This window comes from Nelumbo nucifera, chromosome 5 (assembly GCF_055504915.1).
Source record: "Nelumbo nucifera cultivar China Antique chromosome 5, China Antique-T2T, whole genome shotgun sequence".
NCBI classification, from domain to species: Eukaryota; Viridiplantae; Streptophyta; class Magnoliopsida; order Proteales; family Nelumbonaceae; genus Nelumbo; species Nelumbo nucifera.
The window spans coordinates 1,186,695-1,204,333 of NC_142653.1; the positions used below are offsets into that span (position 1 = coordinate 1,186,695).

General features: G+C 38.1%; 1 long non-coding RNA gene and 1 pseudogene across 1 annotated transcript; both read left to right on the forward strand.

Annotated features, from left to right (window-relative positions):
* Nucleotides 1-5,504: 5,504 nt before the first annotated feature.
* On the forward strand, nucleotides 5,505-6,598 carry LOC148791174 (uncharacterized). Its single transcript, XR_016076768.1, has 2 exons — nucleotides 5,505-5,681; nucleotides 6,337-6,598. It is a non-coding gene; the product is annotated as an uncharacterized LOC148791174 (long non-coding RNA).
* Nucleotides 6,599-8,712: 2,114 nt separating this feature from the next.
* LOC104603890 (FHA domain-containing protein FHA2 pseudogene) lies at nucleotides 8,713-10,424 on the forward strand (annotated as a pseudogene).
* Nucleotides 10,425-17,639: the final 7,215 nt, after the last annotated feature.

Consider the following 17,639-nt stretch of genomic DNA (forward strand, 5'->3'; position numbering starts at 1 on the left):
TAAGAGTTGTTTTACCATTAGGAGTAGGTAATTAGGAGTTTGAGTTTAAGTTGGATTACTCTAGCCTAGCCGAATCCAACAAGAAATTTCCTTCTGTAATCTCTTATTTAAGGAGCTACGAATTGAAGTAAAGACATTCAGTTTTCCAGTCAAGAGAAGAGTAAGGAGAGTTCGGGTGGTCTCTTGGACAAATCACCCATTCGGTTTTCCACAATAGGTTCTGCATGCAAGGGAAGGCGCAAGGAAAAGCAGGGCTTTCTCCCCGTGGACCGACCCGTGACGAGATCCTACGCCCGGGTTGAGTGTTGAGTGAAGAGTTCAAAAGTCCCTTACCTCGAGCGAGAAATACCTATTTATAGTTGAATATCTGCATTCCAATCAGATAGGGAATCTAGGGTTGTCAAGATGAGGCCGTCTACCGAGGTCTTTAGGAGGTTCCATCTTTCTTGGTGGAATCTGCTTCCTTGTTCGTGTGGGACACTCCTTCTTGGTTGTGCTCTTCCGTTACGTAGTTGATGCTAATATGGCCCGAAGAGGGTGGGCATGAAATCCGTCACGTGACACCCTTGGCCAGTTCGACAATCACTAGAACAATTGGCTCTTACACAAACCAAGTTGAACATTTATCTAATAAATATCTTACCAAATAGTAGTTTGTACAAAAAAAATGTTTAATTGTTCAATTTATCTTTGTCATATATAAATGGTAAGTGATGTAACCGTTTTTGGTCACGTACCATTTTTTGGGATGTGTAAAATTTTTTGGCTAAGTACCTCGTGTTTGACCTGGTGGTGACGTGCCTTGGTGATGAGCTACTTGGTGGTGAACTTCCCGGGGGAGAACTGCCTGGTGATGCTTCCTGGTGGCGAACTGCCTAGTGGCGAACTGCCTGGTGGCGAACTGCTCGGTGGCAAACTGCCTGGTGGCGAACTACCCGGTGGCGAACTGCCTGGTGGCGAACTGCCTGATGGCGAACTGCCTGGTGACGAACTGCCTGATGGCGAACTGCCTGGTGACGAACTGCCTGATGGCGAACTGCCTGGTGGTGAACTGCCCGGCAGTGCTCCCTGGTGGCGAACTGCCTGGTGGCGAACTACCTGGTAGTGCTCCCTGATGGCGAACTCGTCACTTGACTTGCTCCTAGGCGGTCTGCAACTCAGAGGATGGTGGAGCTCCCTGGTGCAACGCTACCCGACTACCCCCTGCGTGAGGTGATTTTCTCTCCTTTGTAGGCGGCGGGAGCTGAGGGACCTGTGGGAACTGAATTAGAGGACCCGGGGGTATTTTCCCGGTGGGGACTCTCCGATGCCTAAGTTAGCATTCTGATTACAGAGGGCTTGGAGAGAAATGAGAGAGCTAGAGAGCGGGGGTTACCATACTCTTTTTTCCCCCCCTTTTAGCTTTGGGGGTCGGAGTCCTTATATAGTGGTGCCCTCGCGGGTTAGGTGGGTAAAAAGCCTTCAAATGGTAAGACGTCATATCCCGTCAGAACCGGGGTATGGTGATGAAATCCTCGAGGTTGTCAGGTCGGCGCCTGTCAGTCGACGGGTCGGTGTTCGGGCCAGGTTGCCAGGCCGGCGCCTGTGTCTGTTGGCGGGTCGGTGTCCGGGCCAGGTTGCCAGGTCGGCGCCTGTGTCAGTCGGCGGGTCGGTGTCCGGGCCAGGTTGCCAGGTCGGCGCCTGTGTCAGGGTCAGGTCATCTGGTCGGCGCCTGTGTCCGGGCCAGATCGCCAGGCCGGCGCCTGTGTCAGTCGGCGGGTCGGTGTCCGTGCCAGGTTGCCAGGTCGGCGCCTGTGTCAGTCGGCGGGTCGGTGTCCGGCCAGGTTGCCATGTCGGCGCCTGTGTCCGGGTCAGGTCATCAGGTCGGCGCCTGTGTCCGGGTCATGTTGTCAGGTCGGCGCCTGTGTCCGGATCATGTTGTCAGGTCGGCGCCTGTGTCCGGGCCAGATCGCCAAGTCGGCGCCTGCGTTCGGGCCAGATTGCCAGGTCGGCGCATGTGGCAGGCTGATCCGGCCAGGTCGCGCAGGTCGTGCCAGGTCGCGCGCAGGCCGCGCCAGGTCGCGCCAGGCCAGCCAGACCGGTGCCCGGGAGGGGGGGACCAACTTGGTAAGTTGTTGCCTGGGGGCTTGCCTAGTTGTCACGAGGTGCCACGTGTCGCAACTTCACTGGAGGGCCAAATCTGCCCTCATCAGTAAGTAACAATGTTTTCATCAAGAGGGGGTAATATAGCACAAATATTTCTCTTTTTTTTTTGGGGGGGGGGGAGTTTCAAATATTTCAAATTGAAAAAAAAAATCCACTCATTTTACCCTTGAAGTAAATTTGTACCGTTCAAAAATTCTCTTTAACCTGTTATGAATACAAACTGGTTTAATTTTGTGCTGACAAATTTTGTATTCCAACCCAACAGTTTTTGGTTGTAATGAGTATAGACAGATTTGGAGATTGAAATTCACCTTTTTTTTACATTAACCAATTATGAGTGCAAATTTTATATCCAAAAAGTTTAGATACAAACTTTGCATCAATTACGAGTACAAACATGCCTTGGAAGATGTAAAAGATGGCCATTATTATTTCTTAGTACACAAATGTACGCTTATCAAAGACTTAAAACTGAACCAGAATACATTTTTATGTATCCAATCGGTACCTCAAACAAGCATAGGCTTTATAGATTTGGACATGTCGAATGAACTAAAAACCATCAAGAAAAAAAAAAACATTTAACATCAATATATAAGACTGCCAAAAATTAATTCTAACCTTTAACAGAACTAGTAGAATGGGTATTTGAACCACTGGTTGATTAACCACAATAAGCATTGGGGTCCTGATTCAGCCCCAACACCTCAATGTATCAAGTTGGTAAGGAGGTAAAATGGACTTCCCGTCAGGAAATCTTTATCGATTGGTTTGTTTGAAGATTTGTTATTGTCTAATTGATTGCCATCCGGTAAATTCAGGTTAATATCTATACTTGCAACTTAAGAGTTTGTATAGTGTAGCTCATAAACAATTGAACCAGTATAAGCAAATATATATGTGAATAATTCAAGTTTTTGATAGGTTAATGGATTGCATCGGCTAGAGATCAGTATGTGGGTATCTTTTCCAGTTTCTTAGCAAAAACCTATACAATGAAGATTGAGGCTGAAAATAAAATGTAAAATTTTCTTAAGCAATCACTTTGTGCTAAAATGAAAGAGAAGTACTAATAAGATTCCTACAAGGAATTGACAGTTGATTGGACCTAACATTGAGTATATGTACATACAGCCTAAGATATCAACTGCAAGTTTGAAAATGATGATATAATCAGAATGAAATATAAATGAAGGTGCAAATATTTTAGACAATATGGATTCATACTGCACAAATTTCAAAAAAAAAAGAAATAATCAAATCTTGCTGCAATAGATATAAGAAATAATGGAATACAGTAGGAAATTTATGGGGAGATACAAATGAATAGTGAATTCCTTGGGGACTCTAAATTAATAAAGTTTGTAACCAAAATACAAAGACAGAATTAATGTATCATATAAAAAAAATAAAACAAGGTTTTTCAGATATATGCTAAATAGGATAGAATATACCTGGCTTTTTACTTGAAATCACTAATCTGAAAGTCTACTTATTTTATACTTTTATTACTTGTATCAGGGTTTCATTGAATTGAAAATAGAACTAGGGCAAGAAATCCACCTAGAAAGAAATGTTTCAGACTAGTTGGAATTTGTAAAAAAAAAAAAAAAAACTGATGAACTCCTACAAGGAATTGACAGCTAATTGGACCTAAGATTAAGTAGTTTCAGATGAATTTGGGTATATTTAGCTAGTTTCATTAATTAACAATAAATGCTAATTGACAGAATCAACACTTGGTAGAGGTGAATCTTACTTGGATATAATAGCTATCATGGCCATCTTTGTTGTGGGATGGTAGAAATAACCCTCAATCTTACTTGCATATCTTAATAAATACTTCTCAAAATGCTTCATGTTTGTAGAACTTTCAGTTATCTCTACATAGCATTTTCAATCACTTCACTTTGTTTACCTTTAAATTCTAAGAAAAGGTCGGTTTGTTTGAGTTGGAGTTCCAAGAGTAGCTATGTGAACTAGTAGATGTTGCATTGGAGTGGTGAACAAAGATATAAGTGTATCTCAAAGGAAAGCATTTGATCTATTCAACTCTAATGAATAGAAAAGCAGTCTAATTTGCTTACTTTTAAGTATAGCTGAAAGAACTTCTTTTTCTGTTTTATGATAAATAGAAAAGTTGATGTGTTATATAATTCTTAGATTATTTTTATCTTATTTCTATTTTTTTTCCAGGTCCATCCCACATCAACTATTATGAATAGAAAAGAATGCTGCTTTCCTCTTGTTCATTTTTTAGTACAAAAAAAAAAAAAAAAAAACATTCGTCATCCAACGGAGAAGAGAAACTTCTATTCGCCAATGCTAAAGCATATCAAGTAATATCATATCAGGGTGTTTGCCCAATCGGACAACCCGATATTTGCAACTTTGTAGGGGTGAGAATGGGACAAAAACGCATTTGTTATTTGGCCCACTCTCATTTCCAATTTCCAGGGGTAATATTGGAATTGTAAATAGAGAGTTAGACCATTGTAACTGCCCCACTTTGATAAACAACGTACGGCCTTATGGTAGTTAAATACTGGGAAAACAAAAAAAAAAAAATATAGAGGATAAAAAGAGAAAGTAAAATCAGAATTTTTTTTGAAGAGTATAAAATCAGGTTTTTTGACGCAACAGTTATCTCAGAAGAAAGGACTGTGATGGGTAAGGGGAAGGGGAAGCCTACCTGCATACGACCCAGGAAAAAGGTCTCTAAACACTGTATTCATAATTTGAAATTAACAGTTAACGAGAGGCCAATGGATTATTAACTAATTTTAAAACGATCTAGAATGGAAACTTTTTTGGCCACCGGTTTTCAGATTTCGGTTCAAATGAATGATCTATTTTGATAAAACCCGAGTCAATGGATTATTAACTAATTCAATGAGAGAAAACGAAACCAGTTTACTGGGTGAACGGCGGTTGGAAAACATTGTTATTGTGTATAACTTGTTCTGGATGCAGTAAAGGCCAAAATCTCTTCAGTCTTTCTTTTTTTTTTTCTTTTTTTCCCTTGCTGGTAAATCTCCACCAGGTCTCTTTCCCCTGTTTTCTATTGCTGAATCTAGTAGAACAATTGAAATGCTAGCGGCCACGATGGAAGGTTGGTTAATCATCCAACTCAAAATGCTATAGATGTGTGGGACCCATAGAAGACACACCAGAAGACAAAAACTGACGTGGGTAGTGTAAGAAGGAGTGCCGATCTCGTGTGGTTCAAACTCAGAAGTTGCCATCACACGCTTCATCTTATCTCATATCTCTTGTCTTGATGTCTTCTCACCACACACACACACTGCTTTAGTCTATTAATTCCTACCAGATATGACGACATTACAGTACCAAAATTATCGAGATACCCATATATCGACTGTATATATAATACATACTCCCAAGATTTTTCCACTGGTTTCAGTTGCAGCATGGCCACCCACGCAACTCTAGCTTCCTCAAGGATTCCAGCCAATACAAGGCTTCCTTCCAGGATCTCTGATCACCACTCTCACCCTACCCAATGTTTCTCTAAGGTCTCTCTCTCTCTCTCTCTCTCAAATAAACTAGTAACTTCATTTCTCTTTTGGTTGCAGAGGCTTGATGTGTATGAATTCTCCGACGGACTACGATCCAGCACGTCGACTGTGACCTTTGGAAAGAATCCAGAGAAGGGTCTTTCCTTGATGTGGTGGCAGCCCAACTCGCTCCCAAGCGATCGAGTTGCAACTTCAGATATCAATTTCTAATTGGTTTTGGTTGATCTCTTGAGATTGTTCACTGGCAATTCTGATTTGAATCTGTTGATCCATTTACTGTAATTGTAAAATTACAACAACAACAACAAGAGCTAGCTGAGAAAGATAAATTACCACCTGCTCAATCATCAACAGTACTTAGGCATGGCCATATATGATACTTAATTGCTCTTCTGATTCATACTGATCGAATTTGGGTTAAGAGATCTCTTCCACTTCCACTTTATGATCCAAGTTTGAAATTAATGAACCTTTAATTATTAGCTAGGTTGCCGGTTCTAATCCTGTCCGGTGTGTTTTCTGATGGATATTTCATATTTTGGTGCAAATTGTCTCTCAGCAGTCTCTAGCTAGCTATTAAGTTGCCATCACACATGTCAATAAGCATCATACTCGCCAACTTTATTACTTTTTATGCTTTGTTTTCTTGCAGGCTGCACACCTTCTGAAATACGACTCGATCCATGCTAGGAAGTAGGAACCTTCAAGGCAGAAGTGAAAATTTTGGACAATGACATTATTTCCGTCGATGGTAATTAATAAACCAATCAAGCTAGGTTGTTCCAAACGGGGATTCCCTCAAGATACGTACTTAGGGATTGACATTGTTATTGAGGGGTACAATTCATTTCCTTGTTACATTTTTGATAGATACAATTTTGTACTCATGCAAATCAGGGAAAGGGTTTCATTCATGATGGGGTCAATTAATTAGGAAGATAACTAGATGGCTCCAACTGTTTCTTTCATTCATGCATGTTAATGAAATATAATGCTGTGATCAATGTAATTCAGAGTGCCGGCCCATGAACACTCCCACCTTGTATTGAAGTTTGGCTCGATCCAAAATTTCAACTGCATGCATGTGGGTACATGGATTACAGGGAACAGGAGTATTAATTCCTGGATGGCCCAGGTGCTGGTAAATACATTCGATCAAGCTGGTGTTAAAAAGGAGCTGATATTCCTCCAACCTATGTTACAGTGGGAGTGAAATGAAGGGGATTACTACCATGAATTGTATGTGAGATTGGTGCTTCATTTGTAAGCAAAGCAAATCCGTCTTTTAATTTGATCGGTGGCCATAATGCTCTTGTCTTGCAAGGGTTAAGCTGGTTTTTTCCAATCCAATGTTCTTCACCTAACCCTTAACCTATGTTTGGTTTGAAGGAAAAAGTAGAGAAAAGAAGGGAAATGTAAGGAAACATATACAATGTTTGTAAATGTTTCCCTGCCTTTCCCTACTTTTTCCTTCAAACCAAACCCAGCTTTAGCGATTTGTAATGAGAATTTGAGAAACAGAAACAGAAAAAGAAAAAAAAGGGCTAGACGTTTTACTAAGAACTGAACCATGTTTTATGCGTTTTTAAGCCCACAAACAAAACAAACGTTTGCTGCTAATAATTAAATTGGAAAAGAAAATTTCTGATGCTACGAATTACATTTTCCTTCCATTAGCCTAAATGCCTGATCGCTTCAGGCCTTCAGCCAAACCAAAACGGATTTTGCTTAAGCTTGCATGGTCTCAACTCAAGTTGGGCCATCTATCTTTAGCCCATCTACTTGTTTGTGTTAAACCTTGAAAGATGGGCTTATTATTGCTTGGATGCAAAAAAATTGGCTTTAGGCTCAGTTTGAAAGGAGTATAAATACAAATATGTAGAATGCAAACCTTACATTTTATATTATTTTGTATGTATTTGCATTGTAAATATTTGTATTTATACAATTGTACTCTTTCCAAACTGAGCCTTAAGGTCTAAATAGAACTAGAATGGGCTTGGCTGAGATATTAGGGTGCAGATTACGTAATCTTATGATGAGGGTTTGATGAAAATACGATATTTAGACCAATTTTATTTTATTTATGAATGTAAGGTAATTTTGTATTAACAATTACACATACATTAATATTATCGGACTCGTCTTGATTGCATTGGATCGGGGCTTGGATTTATGTTGTAAAAGCCCAGTTCAAAACTAATAAAGTGGATAGGGCCTACCCAAGTTGTAGTAGGTTGAAACTAGAAAACTTGAAATAGGAATTGGGGTAGTGAGGTTCGGATTGGGTTTAAATGACCCATTTCTAACCCGACCCGTTACACATGACAACATTGAAAGTTTGTTAATATAGGGTTATCGAACATCGGGTAGGGCTGCAAATGGATTGATTGAATTGGGATAAAAACTGAAGATATCCAAAATAAATCCAATATCGGGTGGATTTATAAAACACAGTTTCTAATTTGATTCCTTTACATAATACCTGATCTATTAAAACATTATCAAGTTTATATAACACTAGTTAGGATCCGTACGGGATTTTTTTAAGAAAAGTTGATATAAGACTGAGTATTTATATTAGTTTACTAATATAATTTTAATTAGGGTAAAATACAAAAACCTCCCTTGTGGTTTCTGACAATCATAGAAACCTCTCTTCAAGTTTTATTTTAACAAAAATCTCCCCTGAACTTTTGGAAAACTCACACATACCTTCCTTCCGTTAGTGAACCAGACAGAAAACGTTCAACGATGCATTAATTTTTCAAAATGACCATCCTACCCTTTTAAAGCATTCTCACATGACATGAAAACGTCATTCCCACAAATTAAAGATTTTAAGTATGTAGACTATAGGGAATAGCGCCAATAGGCAAAAGCACGTGCAATGCAAGTTCCTCATGTTGGTAATCTGAAAAGTATGTAGACCATTCATGTGTGGCGGTGTCCTTCTTTCTTTCAACCTTCTTCCTTCTCTATTTTTTGAGAGAGATGTTGAGGCCAGCCTCGCCAAGCTCCAAAGTGATACTACATGATGATCTATTCCATAATCCTTGGTCGAAACAGCAAGAAATCAATTGTCGACGTCTACCTCGCTAGCCTCGGCGGTGGCATGAACATCTCCCTCATCTTCTACGATTTCCAACGATGTCGCTTTGCCCTCAAAGTCGTCGGGAAGAACAGATGCTTCGTCGAAGGCGTCCTCCACCTCCCTAGTAACTCTCCCGTCAAGATGGACTCCCAAGACCTTCTCCAGATTGGCGACAAGAAATTCTACCTCCTCCTTATTGTCTACAGCATCCTTAGAGGTTCTCTGCCCGCCACATCCCTCACTCTCCTCCACCCCTTCTGTTGTCCGCTACATCTACCCTTTGCATGGGTTGCGTTGCCTCCACCGCTGCATCACTCTTCCAAGAAGGGGCGGGGGTAGGATATCGAGTGATTATTTGGACGATGATGAGGAAGACACCAATAACACTATTGTTGCTAGTGCTAGCAAGAAATTACAGAGAGAATGGCATGAGATGTTTGGATATGGTGGATTGAGAGGAAAGACAGGGTCATCTGGACAATTAGAGAAAAAGTCAGAAACTAGGTCAAGAGCTACAGTGCTTTCTGATCTTTGTGGTCCACGAGAATGGATGCCCATGGCAAAACTTCATTTTGAGATCGTAGAGCAATATGGAAATGTTTGGCATCAAAGGACTGGCCTGTCAATGAATCCAAGGGAAAACCATGGTTAGGACTGCTTACATTGCTAAGGAATATCCAAAACATTTTGTCATCAACACACGGTCCAAGGGGCATGTAACGTTAGAGTTTGTCTCCTTGGTGTCCTTGCTTTGATGAGTTAATTTGCATGGTCAAGTATTTCCAATATGATTCTTCCTGAGGCAATGGCACCGGTGACCCTGAACCCCTTTTCTCTGTTTTTTCAGTGTTCTAGATGTCGTTGCTTAAAGGAAAAGTCTCCTCTTAAAAAATAGTGTAATTAATTATGGTGGGTACCAAAACCACATGTGATAAAGAGAGTAAGAAAATCATCATCCCTGTTCTCCATCTTGAGCATATTCAAGTGTTAGAAGCCGCACAACTGGGAGGATATAGGTGTCGAAGCAAGAAACAAGGGATGGCTGCATCGCAGTGATGAAGACAGAGGACATTGGTTGGGTGAACCAGATATAGATGAGAAAACCACACAGTTCATTACAAAGTTGTGTGCAACCCACATCTCAAATCTTGAATAGCAAATTGTTAAAGTTCAATGGATTGACTCAGCAATTAAGGATGGAAGATTGAAAGAAGAGGAAGAAATCGACAAAGAAATAATATGAAAAAACAGAAAGGAAAAGAGGATAAAGAGGTTCCTCCTTGAATGAATGGATTTTGGATGAGAGATTGCGTCCTGCGTTACTCCTCTTACCGGATAAATTAGGATAGGGAAAGAGGGTGAAGAGGTTGACAGCGGAGAAGAAGAAGATAACATGTCGACAGGGGTATTTCAGTAAAAACAGATGCAAATCATTCGCAAAAGGGTAAAATAGGCATTTGGGAAAAATTTATTCAACAGTTTAACATTTTCCGTCTTGGTTATTGATGGAAGGGAGGTTTTTGTCGTATTCTTTAAAAAACTATGGGAGATTTTTGCTAAAGTGAAAGAACAAGGGAGGTTTTTATGATTGTTAGGAATTTCAGGGGAGCTTTTTTTTTTGTATTTTACCCTTTTAATTATTATAACATAACTAATTAATTATTAATGATTATAATATTATTAGTTGTTAATTAACTTTTATTAATCTTGTTAAAACTTAATTTCATTTATTTTTCTTATTGTAATATTGTTAGATAAATTTGTATTAACTTTTAGGATAAATTACTTAAACCTCCAAGATTGGATGGACTCCTCACAGAGCATGCCCCATGGGTATCCGATAGTCCATTCTCCAATGTATTGGGAACATCTCCCCATGAAAAGCATGAGAGATGTTCCCAATGCACTGCCATAGGGGTGGCCATGAGCCGAGCTTCGAGCTGAGCTCGAGCCTAGTGAAGCTCGAGTTCAGCTCATGAGCCTAGTATAATAAATAAATATTTTTTTATTGTATACATACATACATACATACATACATACATACATACATACATACATACATACATACATACATATACACATACATAATATATAAATATAATAGTAAATAATTTTTATAATTCTTAATTTTTTGTTTGTAAAACAAAAAATATTTATATATATATATATATATATATTTTTTTTTTTTGAAAATTGGCTTACAGTCGAGCTTGAGTTGAGCCAAGCTCAAACTTGCAAGCTTTGAATCGAGCCAAGCTTAAGCTTGAACCTAACACATCCCAAATAGTCAAGTATTCGTCTCAACTCGGCTCAAATCCACCCCTATGCACGGGGGATGTGCTGTGGGCCGTGCATTGTGGGGAGCCCATCCGAACTCATAACCTCCCTCCACAATTTAGATAAATTATACAAACCAACCCCTTTCATTATTTTGACATTGGGATGCCAATAAAAAAAGATGATGTCATGATTTTAAACATAAAAGAAAAATCAATTTTGCCCAAGAATAATAATATAAAATTATCAATGAACCATAAAAGCACAAAAAAAAAAGAAATTTTAATGAAAGAAATAAAAATAATTATAAGAAATCTCTTCAAACAAAAGCTTCTCATCCTCTAGCCAAATGTTTATTGTTTTTGCTCTTTTCATTTTTATTTTCATCATCATCATTACTATTATTACTATTATTATTATTATTATTATTATTATTATTATTATTATTATTATTATTATTATTATTATTATTATTATTATTATTATTATTATTATTATTATTACCATAATCATCGTCTGGGCACTCAAAATTTTCCCAACCCTAAAACTCAATTTGGACGGAGTATAAAAACAAATATTTATAGTGCAAAATCTTGTATTTTATATTATTTTGTATGTATTAATACTGCACAAATTTGTATTTATAGTCCTTCCAAATTGAGCCAAGAGAAAATCATAGGGGCATTATCCCAAAAGATTCAGCTTAAACTCCTATGCGATGCAAAACTTACTCGCCAGAAAAAAGAGCAAGGCAAAGTTCCATAAATCTGAGTGTTCTATATCTCTTCCAAAAGGTTGCACCGAGATGGCATGTGTCAATATCAGATATTTCATTATGAATTTATGAACTAAACTAAAAAAGTGGCTACTATGTATAATCATAAGCTCATCCCACTCAGAAAATTTCAAGTTCTCATCTTTGTTTTAATATATATTAATAGATTAATTTAAAGTCATAAAATATAAAATTAAATTATCTTTATCATCATCTAAGCTTTTATCCAAACTATATGGAGTCCACTCCTTCACTAATAGAATTTAGTAAAAATTTTATGATAGCTGCCAACCTAACACAACCCTCTTCCTTTCTCCGGTTTAGAAAAAACGATGTAAGACAAGCTCATATTAATGGAGTTATAAATTTTATAACATTAAATGTAAAATAAAGATATATAGTATAAATGAGAAAGAAATTATCTAAGCCCAAATCCCACTTAACTCTACAATGGGATGAAATCCTAATACGCGTGATCAGGCAATATCTTAATTAATTTAATAATATTTTTTAGATCTAATTCAATCCAAGTAATGCATGAATTTGACGATTAAATCTAATCCATTTTCAGCCCAAAGCATAGGAATCCCAATTGGCTAAAGACAAAATTATGCATAGAAGGTTGGACAGTCTATCATGAGGGAATATGATGAGTGAACACCTCTATAGAACATTGGCATGTTCACTCATAATAGGTTTCCCATGTATACTAAAGATTGGTGTGATCATTCGTGATGTGTACGGGTGCAAATGGATCAGATCAATGATCGATTCGATCCGAGATCCGATACTATTACTTGAAAAAAATATAATAATAATAAAGAAAAGAATATATTATATATTTTTATTATATAAATACGTTATTAGGTCGGGCTTGGACTTGGGCTAGGATTTTTTGAGAAAGTACGAACTCTGCCCGAAAAAAAAGTCAGGGCCTGATGTTTTAGGCCCAAGCCCGAACCTGCGAGCTTAATATCTTGTCCAAACCCGACTTAGATCGGGTTGGGCTGCATCGGCCCATCGGGCTACCCATCCCATGAACAGGTCTAGTTCCAAGGGTATATCATTCCACTTAATCACAACTTCAGGTCAGGGTTGATTAAGTATTTGTTTGGGAGGGATTTCGGGGCATGGCTTTTGGCATTTTGAACTGAACCCCACACGAAAACGCCAAAAGTTGCATTTGGTGAAAACCCGGAAGACGTGCCACTTAAGGGTGAGCATTTGGTTTATTCAGTTAAAAACCGAACCAAATAAACCAAAAATTTAAAAACCTAAATAAAAAATGAAAACTGAACTGAAACCGAATTACAAGAAAACTGAAATAACCGAAACCAAAATTTTGGTTAAAAACCGAATTTAATTAATATATATATATAATATTATATATTATAACCTATAATATATATTATGAAATTGAATTTCATTATAATACATTATATATATATTATATTAATATATAAATATATAGCATATTATATATTAAATGTTATATATTATATATTAATATATAATATATAATAATTATATATATATATTATATAATTATTAATTTCAGTTAATTAATCGAATTTCTAACTCTAAAAACCAAAACCAAAAACCTAAATTCCTAAAAATCAAATTAATCGAAATGAATTATCTAAAAACCGAAAAATTTCGATTCTATATTCGGTTCTAACCGAATAATGCTCACCCCTAGTGCCACTACATCAAAAAACACAGCTGTATTACGAAATTACTCTACCAGCGAGTCAGGGTCAAACTGGATTTCTGCCAGCGCCGGTAGAGGAAATCTGGGAATTCACATCTGCGCTGCGTCCCATAGAGGGTGCCTCATAAGTGCAATCTGGGTTCTCTCTTGACCACAGGTGTTCAACCATTACGCCTCTGTCATCGCAATTCGCTTTTGAGACAGTTTGACGTAAAAGTCTTAACAAACGGGTTATAACTCGGATCTTGAAATCGCTAACCCAATGGGCAATAGCCTGTAGCCCTGTACTGTATGCACGGCCAATTGTTGTCAAATGGATTTTTTTTCTTTATAAGTTAAAAGAAATCTTATAATCTTATAATTTTTTTCGTTTCATGTTTTTACCTTTATTAATTTAATTAATTATAATGATGCCATTAAATAAAACAAAAAAAATTATAATTTATTCTTTCTCCTTTTCTTCTTCCATAATGTTAAATATATAATTATTTACAATGGTGTCATTGCTAATTATTTATAATGATGTTGTAGGTACATGTTGGTCACTAAGACCATCAAAGTATAGAGGGTGTCAAACCAATGCTACATAGATGCCTGTGATGAACCCGTAACCCATCGCACGTCTGTGATAAGTTCATCGTAGATTTGTAATTGTGATGAACTCATACCTAGGACAAGTTGCGATGAACTTCAGCTAGTGCGAATTTGTGATAAAGCTAAAATATATGTAGGTTTGTGATGAACCCGGGACGTGGGGATTTACGATGAACCCCGAACACACGCAGAGTTGCGACGAACCCAACACCATTATGAGAACTGCGAAATCACGGTAGATCGGGAATAAATGTTGGATACATGTGCATCTTTTAATTACACATGCGGATACGTATGCGAAACGATGACATCACCCACGCCATGTCAGTATAACAAGGTCACATATGGGGAGAATCCAAAAGGGATAGGATTCTCTAATAATGATCCCTTAATAGTCAAAATAAAGGAAATATCTCATTTCCTAATAGAAAACATTCCCTTTCCTAACAGGAAAGAACTTCTTATTTAACTTCTTCTCTATAAAAGGGGGAGAGCAATCCTTCCCTAGTGGGGAGACAACAGAATCATAACTCTGACCTAGGGTTTTTGAGAAGGGGATTCTCCCTTCTCTCATCTCTTCCCCACATCCTCTCTTTTCCTGCCACCATTTCCAGACTTTCGGAGACTGACTAACCTCCACCTTGCCATGGTGCTTACAGATGCCACTAAATTTTTATCTTTTTTTTTTTTATATTTGTTAAAGATTGTCTTTATCTCTCATTTTATTTACAAACAGGACATGTCATGTGGGTTGTGCTAAGCCAGTCTGTGCTTACCTCTCCTGGGATACATTAGGGGGTTGGCCCGACACAACCCTTGGCACGAGCCTGCATAGCCTGTGTCGTGCTGCGAGCCAAGTCTTAGGATAGGCCAACCATGAACTGGGTTAATCCATGTTTTTTAAAAATTTTGAAAAAAATAATGAAAAAGTTAACATAAATTAAAAAAATAGATAAAAAAAGATCTTAAACTTTTATTTTATATAAATTTTGATGTATACAATTGTTTATATATGCAATAATAAAATGAAATAATATAATAAAATTGAAAATAAAATTATATATTATATAATTATTGTATATAATATACGACCTGAGCCTACGCGGGCCCATGTCATGCCGCGGGCCAAGTCTTAGGCCAGGCTAGGCCATGAATCGGGCTAAGCCATGTTTTTTAAAAATTTTGAAAAAATAATGAAAATTTTAGCATAAATTAAAAAAGATCTTAAAATTTTATTTTAGCCCGTGTTGTGCCACAGGCCGAGCTGGTCTCCAGGCCAAGTCTTAGGCTAGGCCAGGCCACAAACCGGGGCTAAGCCTGTTCATGGGCTTGATAGCCCAATAGTTCAGTCCGATCCATTAACAATGCTAAATTAATTAATTAATTAATTTAAGATAGCCTTTACCAATCTTGTGTAGATAATACATAAAGTTCTATTTATTTATTTACTTTTTTTACTAAATTATTTAATTAATTAATAATTTAATAATCTACTAAATTATTTATTATTACTTATTTATTCTCTCACTTGATTGTCTATTTATTTAATTTATTTTACTAAATTTATTTTATTTATTAAATTAAATTATTTATTATTTAACTATTTACAATTATTCTACTATATTAAACAAAAATACAATGACAAAAATCATCTCTTCCTCTTTCACTCTATTGCTTGATGGTTGTAATTATTTATTGTTTTATTTTATTAAATTAAATATATTATTATTTATAAATTTTTATTTATTTTAAATAGATATTTTTTCCAATAATTTTTTAATTAAAAATTTTATCTTTCACAAAATTTGTTCTATAATAATTTACATTTGACAAACCACTTAGCATAGTTGCATCAGCGGAATTAAAAACTGATAACCTTGGCATTTATCAAAATTTACGGGAGATTTTGATTGGTTAAACCTCTTCAGGTATCATACCTTTCTGGTGTCAAAACGAAACAAAATCAATGCTGATGGAAAGTGGAGAGTGGAAACGATGAAGGAAAGCCAAATTGATTCTAACTTGCCTTACCCACATGGAATTGGCATCCTCGTAGCAACTATGTCATATCTACTATGTAGTTGACAACGGATCACGATGAGGGCGGATTTGGCCCTCCAATAACCTCATGAAACATGGCATCTTGAAACAGCTAGATGACACTCAAACGCCATCTAAGCAATGATTTAGAGTCATAGATCATACTTCATCTTTGCCCCGACCTGACGACCTCGACAACAACTTAGGTCGGCTTGCAGCACCTTGTCCAGGGCCGACCCATAGCACCTCATTACCGACCGAAGTGACCTTGACACGAGGTGCGACCTCTCTTAAGGGCTTAATGACCTAACTGAGGAACAGGTGGTGACTTGCAAGATGTGCTTGCCGACAAATTCGGCATGCATACCCCGACACTCCCAGGTTTCTCGGAAGTTGGCCCACGTACTGAATGTTCCAGAGGATGGTCAATGTGCATAATGGTTACCTCCGAGGATTTCAGACCGGTAAAGCACCTCCCAAAAATCTCGGATGCGATGCGTGAAGCCTATGCCAAACAATGCCTATATAAAGGCACCAACCCCAATGACACAGGGTACGCGTGATTATTTGCTCACTAGCTTACTAGCATACAAACTTTTAGCTCGCACAACCCAGTACTGACTTAAGCATCAGAGCAACTTCGCCGAGTTAACCACCCCAGGTTCTCTGATCCTCTGTCTTGCAGCTTGGTCCAACTCGCTACATGACTAAGGTCCATGTCATCTTCCAGCTAGGAGCTTACAAATTGTGCACTATCAATTGACGCCATCTGTGGGAAATGCTACAAGAAGCTAAGTTCTCACCTTCTAAAAATTTGTCCTCATCTTCCAAAAAGCTAAGATTTCGCCTTTTAAAAATTTAAGTTCTCACTCTCTAATTTCCATTTTTTTATGAACTAAAAAGCATTTTTGAGCAACACCAACATCCATAACGAATATCAATTATTGGGGGGCAAGAACATCTGTGATGAACCTTGAGAACTCCCATGTGACAATTAGACAACTTTAGGCCGAACCCAACATTCCCAGTGCCTCAGATAAATACACCGCTACCACATGTGAACGCCCCTCTCCCCGCGGTAGAGCCATCCGCGATTTTCGGCCGGAATTGAAGCATGGCAGTTCTATGAGATGAAGCATGAATTTTTAGATCTGAGCATGGGAGAAGCCCAATGTAGACAACAACAAAACGAGCTCAACTCATCCTCAATAGTAATCAGCCAGGATGAGGCCTCATCAGCCCCATTTCGCGAGGTCGCCTCTACAAGTCAAGCTCTTTGTGGCTCCCGCGGGAGCTGGCGGCCAACGGATTGCATGGACGCCCTTGCAGGTTGAGCCTTCCAAGGCTCCCGTGCGAGCTGGCGACCTAAAGTCAGTAGTGCTGCCTCCACAGGTCGAACTCCCAGTGGCTTCTTGTAGGAGTGGATGACCGGCATCACTACGAGGCTGATGTAGTGCAACCGTG